Here is a 17,123-nt window from a genome sequence, read left to right as displayed (position 1 = left end):
GGCGAATAGACGTGTGTAACTGTTCAGCAGTTGACCGCCCAGACAAACCGAGCGGCCAGCAGCAGCGTCTCCTCAACGACTGTTCAGCGAACGTTGCTGCGAAAGGACCTGCGTAGCACCACACTGACCGCTGTCCTCGAGCGACGGAGGCTGGAATTCTGCACGCCAGTGCCGCAATTGGACTTCCAGCGAAGTGCTACAGATGGCCTTTTCAAGTGAATCACATTTTGTGCTCCATCGGACAGATGGCCGTCAACGCGACAATCGTCTGGCGTTGTGGCCTGCCGAATCTTTCATGGCATTCCCTGGGTGATCTGGTCATTCTGGACGGCAAATACGCTCGTATCCTTGGGAACCACGTTCTAGCAGAGTTACTAAACACAACCTTTCGAAATGCCTTCACAAAAGAAGATGAAATAAATCTTCCATAATTCGAATGGAGAACAGCTGCCATCATGAGTAACGTAGCAATAAATATCCTCGGAGTAGTGGAGCAACTTAAATCACTTAATAAAAACAACTCTTCTGGTCCAGACTGTATACCAATTAGGTTCCTTTCGGAGTATGCTGATGCATTAGCTCCATACTTAACAATCGATGAAATATGTGTACCCAAAGACTGCAAAGTTGCACGGGTCACACTAATATTCAAGGAAGGTAGTAGGAATAATCCACTAAATTACAGGCCCATATCGTTAACGTCGATATGCAGCAGGATTTTGGAAAATATATTGTGTTCAAGCAGCCGGCCGGCGTGGCCGAGCGGTTCTAAGGCGCTTCAGTCTGGAACTGCGCGACCGCTATGGTCGCAGGTTCGAATCCTCCCTCGGGCATGGATGTGTGTGATTTCCTTAGGTTACTTAGGTTCTAAGTTCTAGGGGACTGATTACCTCAGAAGTTAAGTCCCATAGTGCTCAGAGCCAATTGAACCATTTTCTGCGTTCAAACGTTGTGAATTACCTTGAAGAAAACTATCTATTGACACACAGTCAACATGGGTTTAGAAAACATCGTTCCTGTGAAACACAACTAGCTCTTCATTCACATGATGTGTTGAGTGCTATTGACAAGGGATTTCAGATCGATTCCGTATTACTGGATTTCAGGAAGGCTTTTGACACTGTGCCATTCAAGCGGCTTTTAGTGAAATTGCGTGCTTATGGAATATCGTCTGAGTTATGTGGCTGGATTCGTGACTTCCAGTTAGAAAGGTTATAGCAACTGACGGAAACTCATGGAGTAAAACAGAAGTGATTTGTGGCGTTCCTCAAAGTAATGTTATAGGCTCTTTGCTGTTCCTTATCTATATAAACGATTTGGGAGACAATCCGAGCAGCCGTGTTATGTTCTTTGCAGATGATGCTGTCGTTTATCGACTGATAAATTCATCGGAAGATCAAAACAAATTGCAAAACGATTTAGAAAAGATATCTGATTGGTGCGCTTCAGGGAGTAGGTGAAATATATTTAATTCTGCTCGTAAGAAGAAAAAGAGCGTTTTTGCCAAACAATAGATGCCATCAAATCATCAAGCTGCGCCTACAGCAGATCCACTCCAAAGCGAGACTGTGCCATTTTAGAAATGTAGAAATACAAATGATTAGCCTCACTTCCGTGGATGGAGCCTCTCGGCGAGGAATGCCATACACTCATTTCATTTTTCATTAAGATTAAAACCTGTACTCATTTTGCATCCTAATCAAGTGAAACATTATAATTAATATAATACTGCTTACTTTGTGGACCCATGGCAAGCCTTTCTTTTTTTTCATCGTTCTTCACCAGATGTGATCTCAGATTTCTGCAAGGGATGCCATATTCTTGGGAAGCTCTAAAACAGTTAATTCCACCGGCCCTTACATGCTCCATGGACCTTTGTAGGGTCCGTTCAGACCACTAAGCCCTATTTGATGTCCTTACATACATTCAAGGCATTTCCTACGAAAATAACGTCTGTATAAGTGTGGATTAACATTCGTCATCTTACCCCAGCGAGAAAGTTACATTTTTTTCCGAGGATCGTGGTGAAATGCTGTTTTCCGTGACTAACACAATACGTCCGCCACATCGAAACTGTGGATGGCACCATACACTGTAAACTAGCCTCTATCTTCATCATGTCTAACATTTGCCTTTTCTACTGGCTCTTGAGGGCTGTGCTCCAGTAAGAAGCTTTTGCCCTGTACCTGTTGGTGTAGAAGCGGAGGGAAAATAGACACAGCTTTCCTGCCACTCTACAGTTGGTGAGTATGCTACGCAATGGTGTCGCCGTGTGTCACCGCCTGTCGGATTGGCTGGTCGGCTGATTGATTTGGGGTAGGGGACCAGACAGCGAGGTCATCGGTCCCATTGGATTAGGCAAGCATGGGGAAAGAAATTGGCCGCGCCCTTTCAAAGGAAACATCCTGGCATTTGCCTGAAGCCATTTAGGGAAATCAAAGAAAATCTGAATCAGGAGGGCCGGACGCGGGTTTGAACCTTCGTCGCCGGCCAGGGTGGCCGAGGGGTTCTAGGCACTACAGTCTGGAACCGCGGGACCGCCTTGGGCATGGATGTGTTTGATGTCCTTAGGTTAGTTAGGTTTAAGTAGTTCTAAGTTCTAGGGTATTGATGACCTCAGATGTTGTCCCATAGTGCTCAGATCCAATTGAACCGTCGTCCTTCCGAATGCAAGTCCAGGAGCTGACCATTGTGCCATTTGACTCGCTCCACCTTTCGGAAATGACAGGTCTATGCATCTCGCCCCAATAGGTGTCTATCCCACCTCCCAACCACCCGATCTACTCTAATATGCCAATTATATACCGGGGAGTGTGGATACATTACCTGCTGATTAAGTAAACAGGAGTGATATATGGCGGTTCCCAAAGACGTGTTACAGGGCCTCTGCTGTAGCTATTCTATATACGCGATTTGGGAGACAACCTGTGAAGCCCTCTTACATGATTTGCTAATTATGCTTTTCAATTAATTCATGAGAAGGCACTATCCACTTGCAAAATGGTTTAGAGATGGCACCTGTATTATGGGAAAAGCTATAGTTCAATGTAAGCAAAAAATAGTGTGAGGATACACGTATGAGTAGTAAAAGGAATCCGTTAGATTTCGCTTACAAAATAAATCGCACAAATCTAAATGCTGCCAATTAAAGTGAATAGCTAGTGATTATAGTTACGAACTACTTAATTTTGAGCCGGCCGCTGTGGCCGAGCGGTTCTAGGCGCTTTAGTCCGGAACCGCGCTGCTGCTACGGTCGCAGGCTCGAATCCTGCCTCGGGCATGGATGTGTGTGATGTCCTTAGGTTAGTTAGGTTTAAGAAGTTCTAAGTCTAGGGGACTGATGAACTCAGATGTCCCATAGTGCTTAGAGCCATTTGAACCATTTGAACTTAAATTTGAATGATCACGTAGAAAATGTTGTGTTGCAGGCTCGAATCCTGCCTCGGGCATGGATGTGTGTGATGTCCTTAGGTTAGTTAGGTTTAAGAAGTTCTAAGTCTAGGGGACTGATGACCTCAGATGTCCCATAGTGCTTAGAGCCATTTGAACCATTTGAACTAAAAATTTGAATGATCACATAGAAAATGTTGTGGAGAATGCGAAGCAAAGACTGCGTTTTTTGGAAGAACAGAAGATGGAACAAGTCCACTAAAAGAGACTGCCTACATTACATTTGTTCGTCCTCTGCTAGATTTTTCTTGCGTGGCATGGGATCCTTTTCAGATATGGTTGACGGAGGACGTCGAAAAAGTTTGAAGAAGAGCAGCTCGTTTTGTATTATCGTGAAAGAGGGAAGAGTTTGTCATGTATAAGACACACCTAGGGTAGCAACCATTAAAACTAGGGGTTTTTAATTGCGGTGGCTCTTTACACGAAATGTCAATCATGAACTTTCTCTTCCGGATATGAAAATAACTTACTTTGTAAGTGCCCACCTACATGGAAATAAATGATGGTAGTAATAAGATAAGAGAAACTGGTGCTCGTGCAGAAAGGTTTTAGTTTATTTTCCCGTGTGCTGTTCTACAGTGGAACGGTAGAGAAATAGCCTGCAGTTGTTTCGATGAGCCGTCTGCGATGAACGTAAGTGTGAATTGTGGAACATTCTTGTAAATGTATGTACAAATGTGAAAAATATTAACTGCTGAAACCTAACCGTGGTCTCGAAACTTTGAGTGTCCAGCCAACATTCTGAAATATTTTTCAACGGATTTCTAGCCAATTTTCAGGCAAGCCCATGTGATAGCGCAATTTGAAAAAGTACCCAGTGACAACGAGTAAACTGTCAGAGACGCAAAGTGAAATTTGTTCATATGCTTCAGAAGTAAGAGATTGACTGTAAGAAGACGAATTCGCGCCTTCCCATCGGGATGATGAAGAAGGTATGGGGATTTATGAAATGGTGCGACGCTCTGCAGCAGGGCGATCGTCAAGTGCCGATGGTAACGTGCCCATTTCTGTCGCAGTTGATGATGTCGAGGTGTTAACATTAACACATGCATTGCTTTTCGGCAGCAGATGCCCATCGTTAAGAGTGTTCGCTGCACTGTGTGTTCAGACACACTTGTACTCTGCCCAGCATTAAAGTCTGATGTTAGTTGCGCCACAGCTCGCCGCCTGTCCCGTTTTACCAATCTGCCCAGGTTACGATGTCCGACATCTGTAATGAGGGGTGGTCGCCCACCTACATGTCGTCTGGACGTGGTTTCACCTTGGCTTCGTCACGTACTGAAGACACTCACACAGCACTCTTCGAAAACCTAGTAAGTCGTGAATGTTCCGAAATGCTCGTGCATAACCTCAGGATCCTTGCTCACACTCAGATCACGCGTCTTCACCATTCTACACACGGACCTTACGCTCAGCTGATGCTACTCTACCAGTCACTCCTCGTAATCGGTCGGTGGTCATAACGTTCTGGCTGATCATTGTATCTACGTACAATAAGCTATGCAGCCCTTTTTTTTCTCGGCTAATTTCGTTTGGAAACATAAGCAATGAATTCCCACACGAGTCCCTATAGTTTTATGAAGTTTCGATAGTTGGCGGCGCTTAGCCTTCAAATGGCGTCTGTAATCTGTAACGGAGATACGTTCCCAGCAGAGAGCTGTGACCTTCTTTTGGCGGAAAACCAGGGCATCGCAGATATAGGCGCTTTCAGAATGTCTAGGTAGTCAACAAAAGCACAGTGAGTCCGGGGGCGAGACGTCTGTCACGATAAATAAATCACCAGGTCCTGATGGGGTTCCAATTCGGTTTTACAGAGAGTACTCTACTGCATTGGCTCCTTACTTAGCTTGCATTTATCGCGAATCTCTTGCCCAACATAAAGTCCCGAGCGACTGGAAAAAAGCGCAGGTGACGCCTGTATATAAGAAGGACGGTTCCCTAAAATTACAGACCAATAACATCGGTTTGCTGCGGGATTCTCGAACATATTCTCAGTTCGAATATAATTAATTTCCTTGAGACAGAGAAGTTGCTGTCCATGAATCAGCACGGCTTTAGAAAGCATCGCTCCTGCGGAATGCAACTCGCCCTTTCTTCGCATGACATCTTGCGAACCATGGATGAAGGGTATCAGACGGATGCCATATTCCTTGACTTCCTGAAAGCGTTTGACTCGGTGCCCCAGTGCAGACTCCTAACTAAGGTACAAGCATATGGGATTGGTTCCCAAATATGTGAGTGGCTCGAAGACTTCTTAAGTAATAGAACCCAGTACGTTGCCCTCCATGGTGAGTGTTCATCGGAGGTGACGTTATCATTTGCAGTGCCCCAGGGAAGTGTGGTAGGTCCACTGTTGTTTTCTATCTACTTAAATGATCTTTTGGATAGGGTGGATAGCAATGTACGGCTGTTTGCTGATGATGCTGCGGTGTACCTTAAGGTGTTGTCGTTGAGTGACTGTACGATGATACAAGATGACTTGGACAGGATTTGTGATTGGTATAAATAATGGCAGCTAACTCTAAATATAGATAAATGTAAATTAATGCAGATGAATAGGAAAAAGAATCCCGTAATGTTTGAATACTCCATTAGCAGTGTAGCGCTTGACACAGTCACGTCGATTAAATATTTGGCCGTAACATTGTAGAGCGATATGAAGTGGGACAAGCATGTAATAGCAGTTGTGGGGAAGGCGGATAGTCGTTTTCGGTTCATTGGTAGAATTTTGGAAAGATGTGGTTCATCTGTAAAGGAGACCGCTTATAAAACACTAATACGACCTATTCTTGAGCACTGCTTGATCGTTTGGGATCCCTATCAGGTCGGATTGAGGGAGGACATAGAGCAATTCAGAGGCGGGCTGATACGTTTGTTACTGGTAGGTTTGATCATCATGCGAGTGTTACGGAAATGCTTCAGGAACTCGGGTGGGAGTCTCTGGAGGAAAAGAGGCGTTCTTTTCGTGAATCGCTGCTGAGGAAATTTAGAGAACCAGCATTTGAGGCTGACTGCAGTACAATTCACTGCTGCCAGGTTATATTTCGTGGAAAGACCACAAAGATAAGATAAGAGAGATTAGGGCTCGTACAGAGGCATATGGGCAGTCAGATTTCCCTCGTTCTGTTTGGGAGTGGAACAGGGAGAGAAGATGGTAGTTGTGGTACGAGGTACCCTCTGCCACGCACCACCGGCCGGTGTGGTCATTCGGTTCTAGGCGCTTCAGTCTGGAACCGCGCGACCGCTACGGTCGCAGGTTCGAATCCTCCATCGGGCATGGACGTGTGTGGTGTCTTTAGGTTAGTTAGGTTTAAGTAGTTCTAAGTTCTAGGGGACTGATGACCTCAGATGTTAACTCCCATAGTGCTCAGAGCCATTTGAACCATTTTTTGCCACGCACCGTGTGGTGGATTCCGGAGTATGAATGTAGATGTAGATGTAGATCGCAACAAGGTGGCGCAAAGCTGTCCGATCTCCCGTGTGCCAGACATATTCACACAGCTGTCACTTCTTCAATGTTTGAACGTGCGGACACTCGCATTCGAGGTGACAGACGGATCGCAATCAAACACCTACACAACTCGACGTCTCTGTTAGTAACGCCGACACACTCGTCCACCTGCTTGGGTATTCGTAGGTGTGTGTGCAATGGGTTCCTCGACGCCTAACACACAGTAAATGGCAACGAAGGACCTTCTGTGCGGAACTGCTTGCTCGTTACGAGGCTCATGGTGGAAGTTTTTATCGAATGTCGTCGCAGGCGATGAAACATGGTTTCATCACTTTGAACTGGAAACAAAACGGCAATTCATAGAGTGGTGTCATACCACATCTCATCCAAAGAAAATGTTCCAAGCTGCATCCTCAGCCAGTGAAGTCTTGGTCTTCCGAAAGTCTGAAGGGTTATTCTGTTTGATTCCCTCCCCCATGGTGGAACAGTCGACTAGGAAGTGTATTGTACTACTGTCAGGAAACTGAACAAACGACTACACCGTATTTGTCGCCTCAAAGAAGCAAACGATCTTCTCCATAACATCGCAAGGCTTTACTCAAGTCTGCGCAACCGAGAGGTGCTCACGAAACTTCATTGTACTATTATTCCTCATCCACCTTACAGCTCGGATCTCGCATCTTCTGACTTCCATCTGTTTGAACCAATGAAGGATGCACTTTGCGAGAAGCACGACACGGACGTTGATGAGGTTATTGATGCAGCAGGACGCCGGCTCTTAGATCTACCTGTAGAGTGGTACCACGGAGACATACAGGCACTCTTATTAAAGTGGCGTTAGGCCGTAGCATTGAAGGGAGAATATGTTGAAAAATTGGGTTTTGTAGCCAAAAGTGTAGGGGGGTAATATGTTGTATTCGACTCCAGTATGAAACCAAGGTGATTACAGAACAAAAAATGACGTACGTTACCTATGGAGTTCCTCGTGTGCATATAATACTGTAAAGTACGTTGGTTATGGCAAGGGGCATGCGTTGAACGTTATTTCGATTTAAAACCCACTGCTGCCGAATATATTAAGGAAAATGGAGAATTGGAACGAAAACTAGAACATCTGGAATGGACCATAAAACTTGCATTCTAAGTGCGCTTGACTGCCCATTTCGCACAGTAAGACACTGAAAAGTGAGGAACAACACATTTCTGAATTTATGGAGATTCATGTAAAAAGAAATTCGCACAGGGGAAGGGACAAATCCTGGAAAAAGACACAGTCCAGTGCATTGAGCTCACTGTCGTTAAAGAAACCACGAAGTTGGAAGAATTCAGCGTGGCCTTGAAAGAACTGCTATTACAGTTTTTATTAAATGTTTTGAGGACACTGCCAATCTTATTTCGGCTATCGAGCTGTTTTCGAGACCATTTGCCTTTTCAATTGGAAGCGCCGCTGTATGCAGCGCATGTGCATGTTCAGATGTAACTTATTGATCTGCAGTGTAATTCCCTTCTTACGGACAAAGTATTTTAACTTACTGATCTGCAGTGTAATTCCCTTGTCACAGACAAATCCGTTTATATTGTAGTTGCCCAGCACATCTGTTTTTCTAGGGTAGAATTTCCACGTCTGAATCATGAAGTTACAAAAGTGCTACAATATTCCGATCGACATTCTTTTCTGAAAGACCTTTTCTCGATTACGAAACGAAATAAGTCACGATTACGTAGCAACCTTATTGCGAAAATCTGTGAAAATATTTGTGTCTGTCCGTGTGGGAGGCCTATACTAGGTAAAACTTATGTCTCCAGCGTGCCAAGAGTAATTCATTAATAAAGAAAATTCTTTTATTTGTGATTTATGTTGATGAGAAATGTGAAGTAGACAATCAAGTCGTACGCAGTGCGACTGTATTTCGGTTTAAACGAGACCCGTTTGCTGTTTTTCCTTTCTCCCCTCATCACGTTCAGACGTCGCGCCGTGGTGGTAGGGGAAGCGTACCTCCAGGCGGACCGCTGTGGCACTCGTGCGAGGACACGGCCCGCGAGCTGAGTTCTTGGCCGCCCCTGCCTTAGAAAACCTCCGACCACTGCATATGCTCCGGCCCTTAAGCCGGCTTTACACACGCAACGGAAGTATCGCCACAAGTCAAGTGATTCTGGAGTGGCGCTGTGAGCTACCGTTCACACAGGAAGCCACAAATTCTTCGTAATTGCGCAGTTTGCAAAATGGCGTCACCTGTCTCAGCTGAAATGATTCGGGCCTGCGTTAATGTTGTAGTGCAAATTGTGGCATTAGAACTGAGCGAAGAGTTAACAACAAAGAAAGGGAAACGCAAATGGATCCGTAAGTGGATATCGCGCAGAAATTATATGGGAGCAACACACACGCTCATAAAAGAATTAACATTCGAAAATGAAAATTCATTCGTAAACAATTTTCGGATGTCGCAGACGAATTTCGAGTAGTTTATAAATACCGTCTGTAGACGCACCACTCTTACGTGATTTCAGTACTTTTTTATGTTCAGTCATGTAAGCACTTCGAATGCTTTGAATTTTTATTTTTTTTGTAGCTACATCAATTCTAGGTACATATTCACGCATACTGTTTACTATTTCAATTAATGCAGCATCTCTCAAATTTCTGTCTTTGTATGATTCGCTTTTATGGTTTCAAAGGCATCCTGGTTATTGATACACCTCCAAGAATCTCAAATTGTCCCCTTTTTTCGACATATTAATAGCAAACGCACAAACAAAATCACTATCTGCGAACGAATACGCACTAGAAAGGTTTGAATCCAGTCGCGAGGTAGCAATCGAGATCGTTATTCGATTGTGGAGAAGGCAAAATGGCGCAGCAAAGTAGAACCAAGTTCAACTTTTGGTGGCGTCACAAAACTTGCGCTTCTTAAATGGCGCCACCGAAAACTAGGAGTTCACACATGCAACCACAAAGCAACTACAGTTCGCCATTAGCAGTGGCGATACTTTTGTAGTTCCAAAGGGGGATACGGAAGTTCTAAGGAATGACGAGATACGTTTGAAGTTCTCTAACGCTATAGATACAGCAATAAGGAATAGCGCAGTAGGCAGTACAGTTGAAGAGGAATGGACGTCTCTAAAAAGGGCCATCACAGAAGTTGGGAAGGAAAACATAGGTACAAAGGAGGTAGCTGCGAAGAAACCATGGGTAACAGAAGAAATACTTCAGTTGATTGAAGAAAGGAGGAAGTACAAACATGTTCCGGGAAAATCAGGAATACAGAAATACAAGTCGCTGAGGAATGAAATGAATAGGAAGTGCAGGGAAGCTAAGACGAAATGGGTGCCGGAAAAATGTGAAGACATCGAAAAAGATATAATTATCGGAAGGACAGACTCAGCATACAGGAAAGTCAAAACAACCTATGGTGACATTAAAAGCAACGGTGGTAAAATTAAGAGTGCAACGGGAATTCCACTGTTAAATGCAGAGGAGAGAGCAGATAGGTGGAAAGAATACATTGAAAGCCTCTATGAGGGTGAAGATTTGTCTGATGTGATAGAAGAAGAAACAGGAGTCGATTTAGAAGAGATAGGGGATCCAGTATTAGAATCGGAATTTAAAAGAGATTTGGAGGAGTTACGGTCAAATAAGGCAGAAGGGATAGATAACATTCCATTAGAATTTCTAAAATCATTAGGGGAAGTGGCAACAAAACGACTATTCACGTTGGTATGTACAATATATGAGTCTGGCGACATACCATCTGACTTTCGGAAAAGCATCATCCACACAATTCCGAAGACGGCAAGAGCTGACAAGTGCGAGAATTATCGTACAATCAGCTTAACAGCTCACGCATCGAAGCTGCTTGCAAAAATAATATACAGAAGAATGGAAAAGAAATTTGAGAATGTGCTAGGTGACGATCAGTTTGGCTTTAGGAAAAGTAAAGGCACGAGAGAGGCAATTCTGACGTTACGGCTAATAATGGAAGCAAGGCTAAAGGTAAATCAAGACTCGTTCATAGGATTTGTCGACCTGGAAAAAGCGTTCGACAATATAAAATGGTGCAAGCTGTTCAAGATTCTGAAAAAAGTAGGGGTAAGCTATAGGGAGAGACGGGTCATATACAATATGTACAACAACCAAGAGGGAATAATAAGAGTGGACGATCAAGAACGAATTGCTCGTATTAAGAAGGGAGTAAGACAAGGCTGTAGCCTTTCGCCCCTACTCTTCAATCCGGACATCGAGGAAGCAATGATGGAAATAAAAGAAAGGTTCAGGAGTGGAATTAAAATACAAGGTGAAAGCATATCAATGATACGATTCGCTGATGACATTGCTATCCTGAGTGAAATTGAAGAAGAATTAAATGATCTGCTGAACGGAATGAATAGTCTAATGAGTACACAGTATGGTTTAAGAGTAAATCGGAGAAAGACAAAGATAATGAGAAGTAGTAGAAATGAGAACAGCGAGAAACTTAACATCAGAATTGATGGTCACGAAGTCAGTGAAGTTAAGGAATTATGCTACCTAGGCAGTAAAATAACCAATGACGGACGGAGCAAGAAGGACATCAAAAGCAGACTCGCTATGACAAAAAAGGCATTTCTGGCCAAGAGAAGTCTACTAATATTAAATACCGGCCTTAATTTGAGGAAGTAATTTCTGAGGATGTACGTCTGGAGTACAGCATTGTATGGTAATGAAATATGGACTGTGGGGAAACTGGAACAGAAGAGAATCGAAGCATTTGAGATGTGGTGCTATAGACGAATGTTGAAAATTAGGTGGACTGATAAGGTAAGGAATGAGGAGGTTCTACACAGAATCGGAGAGGAAAGGAATATGTGCAAAACACTGATAAGGAGAAGGGACATGATGATAGGACATCTGCTAAGACATGAGGGAATGACTTCCATGGTACTAGAGGGAGCTGTAAGGGCAAAAACTTTAGAGGAAGACAGAGATTGGAATACGTCAAGCAAATAATTGAGGACGTAGGTTGCAAGTGCTACTCTGAGATGAAGAGGTTAGCACAGGAAAGGAATTCGTGGCGGGCCGCATCAAACCAATCAGTAGACTGATGACCTAAAAAAGAAATAAAAATACTTTTGTTGCCTGTGTGAACCCGGCTTTACCTTCACGCCGACCGGGGTGCCCGAACGGTTCTAGGCGCTACAGTCTGGAACTGCTCTACCGCTACGGTCGCAGGTTCGAATCCTGCCTCGGGAGGTTCAAGTAGTTCTAAGTTCTAGGGGACTGATGACCTCAGAATTTAATTCCCATAGTGATGTGAGCCATTTCAACCTTCACTCTGGCAGACGGAGCTGTAAGGTTGCCACCAGTCGCTGTATACACTATGGTCTTTGTAAGTCCGCTTGAATTACGTTTATAGGGGCAATAGAAACAGCCTATTGCTGAAAATACAGGGTGTTTCGTGCATGATGTACATGCTGTGTCCAGCGTTGCAAGTTAACCAACGCCTATACACTAATCCGTCAGAACAGTATGACCACCGACCTAGTATCGATATAAACCCGTCCAGTTGACAGCAGCAGCACCTGCCTAGGAAAGACTTCTACTCAGATATAAGAACATACAGCCTATAGTTGCAGGTTAACTTTATCGTTTACCTAGGTTTCAACGTTAATAATAACGTCTTCTTCAGAACATAAAATATTATTTAAATGTTTGCCTAAAACAAGCCATGTCCTATGTCAACTTTATAAAACTTGATACATAACCGTAAGGTTTTGTCACTTCTATTAGAGTCTATTAGAGTCTCCAGTCACACGACGAGGCTCATACAACGGGCGTAAAGTGAATTTGCTACAGATTGTTTTATAGAAGTGACAAAACCTTATGGTTATGCATCAAGTTTTATAAAGTTGACTTAGGACATGGCTTGTTTTAGGCAATCATTTAAACAATATTTTATGTTCTGAAGAAGACGTTCTTATTAACGTTGAAACTGAGGTAAACGATAAAGTTAACCTGCAGCTGTAGGCTGTATATTCTTATATAAACAATATCAGTTGCTGTCACTGCATAAAAATGTTAAAAATTATGGACTTGTAGTCGCACACAAGCACAGAGCATGTAGTATCAGTGAGCGTGCTGTGTGTGTGTGTGTGTGTGTGTATGTAGAGTGGGGAAGGTGCGCGTTTGACCGAGAGCAGATTGTGCTGGCCTGGAGGCTTGGCACGAGCATTTCGGAATCTGTATGACATGTCCGGTGTTCGAGGAGTGTTATGGTGAGAGTCTTCAAGACATGTACAGACGTAGTTGGATTGAGCGGACACTCCTAATTACAGGTGTCGGAGGTCACAGGCCGAGCAGACTGGTAAAACAGGCCAGGCGACGAACTGTGGCGGACCCAAAATCACACTTTAATACTGGGTGAACACAAGTGTGTCTGAACACACAGTGCACAGAACACTCGCAACAATGGGCCCCCGCAACCGACGACCCTTGCATGTACCAATGTTAACACAACGACAAGACCAACTGCAACTGAAATGGACACATGATAGCTGGCACTTGACGTCAGCGCAGTGCCAGAGCGTCGCATGGTCTGATGAATCCCGATGTCTTCTTCATCATGCCGATGGGAAAGCGTGAATCTGTCGTCATCCACGGGAGCACCTCCTTCACACCTGTTCTCTTGGACGGAATTAAGCTGGTAGCTGCACCATTATACACTGGGAAACATTCAGCTGGTCATCAAGGGGTCCAGTGGAGCTCGTCAAAGGCACCATGGCGACCAAGGAGTATCGTACACTGGTTGGAGACCACAGAGCAACACAGTAGTATTGTGTCTCGCTGTTTGGAGGCACAAAACGAGTGAGTGTTTTCAGTTCGTTACTAAATGCAAATAAGTAGGAGGCCGAGTAGATAGGAACTGAAGGAGTCCAGGTTGCAATAATACGCAGTACGGCACACTGTTAGAGAGAAGGATTATTATTCAAGAAACACATAGTACCTTGAAAATTACTTATCTTCAGTAGTTTGTAGGACTGCAGCTATGGCTATAACTAATACAACATATTCTCAGGGACTAAGCTTGATGGGCCCTCCTCTGAGAATCAATGCGAACAAAACTGGCTGAGGGCCGATTATGAAAGTGCGTCTGCCTAGGTTGAACTCTAGCTAACAAGGCAACCTCCCCATTGCACCCCCCTCAGATTTAGTTATCAGTTGGCACAGTGGATAGGCCTTGAAAAACAGATCACAAATCAATCGAGAAAACAGGAAGAAGTTGTGTGGAACTATGAACAAAATAAGCAAAATATACAAACTGAGTAGTACATGCGCAAGATAGGTAGAGTGTGTGAGCTCAGGAGCGCCGTGTTCCTCTGGTTAGCGTGAGCAGCTGCGGAACCAGAGGTCCTTCGTTCAAGTCTTCCCTCGAGGGAAAAGTTAAATTTTTTACTTTCAGACAGTTCTTGTCTGTTCGTCCGTCCGTCCGATGCGAGGTAACTGCGCCGTAGTATCGGGCAAGGTAGAAGAATCTTTTTACCCATTTGCCAAGTGTACAAGTTAGGTGGGTCGACAACATATTCCTGTCATGTGACGCACATGCCGTCACCAGTGTCGTATAGAATATATCAGAATTGTTTTCCTGTGTAGGAACTGGTTGACCTATGATCTTGCGATCAAATGTTTTCGGTTCCCATTGAAGAGGCACGGTATTTCGTCTACTAATCGCACGGTTTTGCGGTGCGGTCGCAAAACACAGCCACTAAACTTATTACGGTGAACAGAGACGTCAATGAACGAACGGACAGATCATAACTTAAAAAAAAGGTAAACTTTTCACTCGAGGGAAGACTTGAACCAAGGACCTGTGGTTCCACAGCTGCTCTCGCTAACCACGGGACCACGTGGCTCCTGAACTCACACCATCCTTGATGTTGCCTATCATGCACATGTACTACTCAGTTTGTATGTTTTGCTTATTTCCTTCATAGTTCCACACAACTTCTTCCTGTTTTCTCTACTGATTTGTGTCCTGTTTTTCAAAGCCTATCCACTGTGCCAACTTATAACTAAATCTGAGGGGGGGGGGGGGGGGGGGGTGCTAGTAAGAAGTGCACGAGGCACACTCCAGTTCCGTCGAGCTGCACAGCCCGCTAGAGTGCGCTGTGCTCGGCAGAGGATGGGCTGCCAACCTTGTGTTGGCGCGGCGTTCTAGTAGTATCTGTGGCAACGATACTACAAGCAGTGAGTTCGTTGATGTGCTCTCACTCCAGTTCCCAGATGAAACACATCTAGGGTGTTTTTGACCGTGGCGTCGAAGATCATCACCCCCCTCCCTGAAATTTACTCTAAGCAGGTGACTTGTGAGTGCAAATTTGCTACCAACTAACTCTGGCATGCTCTTTTGACTGCTTAAGTCTTGCTGATTTTACTTTAACAGGGAATAGGCAACGGTCTAAAGCATGTTTCCATGCGGACACACGCGTATCGATATTTTTGAGTAAGCTGGCGGCGGTGCTTTACAGTGTTTGTAGTTTCCTAGGGATATGATGAGAGGACGCAACTTCTGAATGCTCCGCAGAACACTGGACATGGAGAGTGTGCGAGGAGCCCTGATCACGTGAATTTGGTCCAGGACAGCGAGAAAGCGGCAGATTTTCCTGTTTGGAGGTGATTCTGTATGGTGTGGTCACATATAAAACCATAGGTGCCTTCATGACATTTCCATCGCTGGTTTGGAGCATTTCCATGCGAAATCTAGTCCTGTGGCCGCTGCGATACCATTGCGGCAGTTATTCTCTTCTTGCAACGAAAGTTAATGGTAAGCTTCCGTGTGTTGTTTCACTTAGTTGGCTGAAAGGCGGTTTGACACAGTACTCGGATGCACGAATCTTGATAGTGCTCGTGGGAACTCGACTGACTCATTATTTATGTGTCCATTTATTTAAATTCGAAAGGGAGCACCTACCGTAACATATGTGAGTATTGGTGATCAAAATTTGTTAGTAAACATTTCACCACCTAGACAGATTTTTTCTTAGCCATCAGACTTCTGACTGCTCTTATGTGTCCCTACACGAATTCCTCTCCTGTGGCAACCTTTTCATCCCAGCGTAGCAACTGGAACCTACGTATTCAGTTTTTTGCTGGACGTATTCCAGTCTCTGTTGTCCTCTACTGTTTTTACCCTCTACATTTCTTTCCTCGCCGGTTCTGCCGAGAACTTCCTCGCTCCGTACCTTAACAGTTCACCTATTTTTAACATTTGTCTATGACGCCACTTCTGAAATGTTTCGATTCTCTTCAGTTCCGGTTTTCCCGAAGTCCACATTTCACTGTTATACAACGCTGTGCTCCAAACGTAAATTCTCAGAATTTTATTCCTCAAATTAAGACCTATGTTTGATACTAGTAGACTTCACTTCACCAGGAATGTCCTTTTTCCCAGTGATAGTCTGATTTTTACGTGAGTTATTTTGCTGTGCCTAGGTAGCAGAGTTCCTTAACTTCGTCTACTTCGCGAATTCTGATGTTAAATTTATCGCTGTTCTCATTCCTGCTGTTTCTTGTTACTTTCGTCTTTCTTCGATTTACTCTCGGTCCGTATTGAGTCTCATAAGATGCTGATTCCATTCAGCAGATCCTTAATTCTTATTCACATTCACGGAGGATAGCAGTATCATTAAAATCTTCCACCTTGAACTATTATCCCACTCTTCAATCTTTCTTTTATTTCTGCCATTGCTTCTTCGACGTATACATTGAAAATCGGGCGAAGGACTTCCTCCCGTGGTTTACATTTAACCAGAGTACTTCGTTCTTGGTCTTACAGTATCATTATTGTCTCTTCGTTCTTGTATATATTCTATGTTACCCGGCTTTCCCTTGAACTTACTTCTATTTTTCTCAGATTTTCGAACATTTTTCGCGATTCTACATTGCCGAAAGCTTTTTCCAGGTCGACAAGTCCTATGAATTTGTCTAGCGTTTCCTTTTCTTCCTATATCAACCTCGTCGTAAGAAATGCCTCTCTTTTGCCGTCACCGTTTCTAAAGCCAAACTGAACATCATCGAACAGATAATCACTTTTATTTTCTATTGTTCTGTACACTATTCTTGAAGGTATTAGCTGTTAAGCTGATTATGGAATAACTCTCGCACTTCTTGGGTCTTTGCATATTCGGAACTGTGATCATGATATTTATTCGAAAGTCTGATGGTATTCCCATATATACCAACGTGTATAGT

The sequence above is a fragment of the Schistocerca gregaria genome, chromosome 9 (assembly GCF_023897955.1).
Source record: "Schistocerca gregaria isolate iqSchGreg1 chromosome 9, iqSchGreg1.2, whole genome shotgun sequence".
NCBI classification, from domain to species: domain Eukaryota; kingdom Metazoa; phylum Arthropoda; class Insecta; order Orthoptera; family Acrididae; genus Schistocerca; species Schistocerca gregaria.
The sequence above is the reverse complement of the archived record's forward strand: the minus strand, read 5'-3'. Positions refer to the sequence as shown.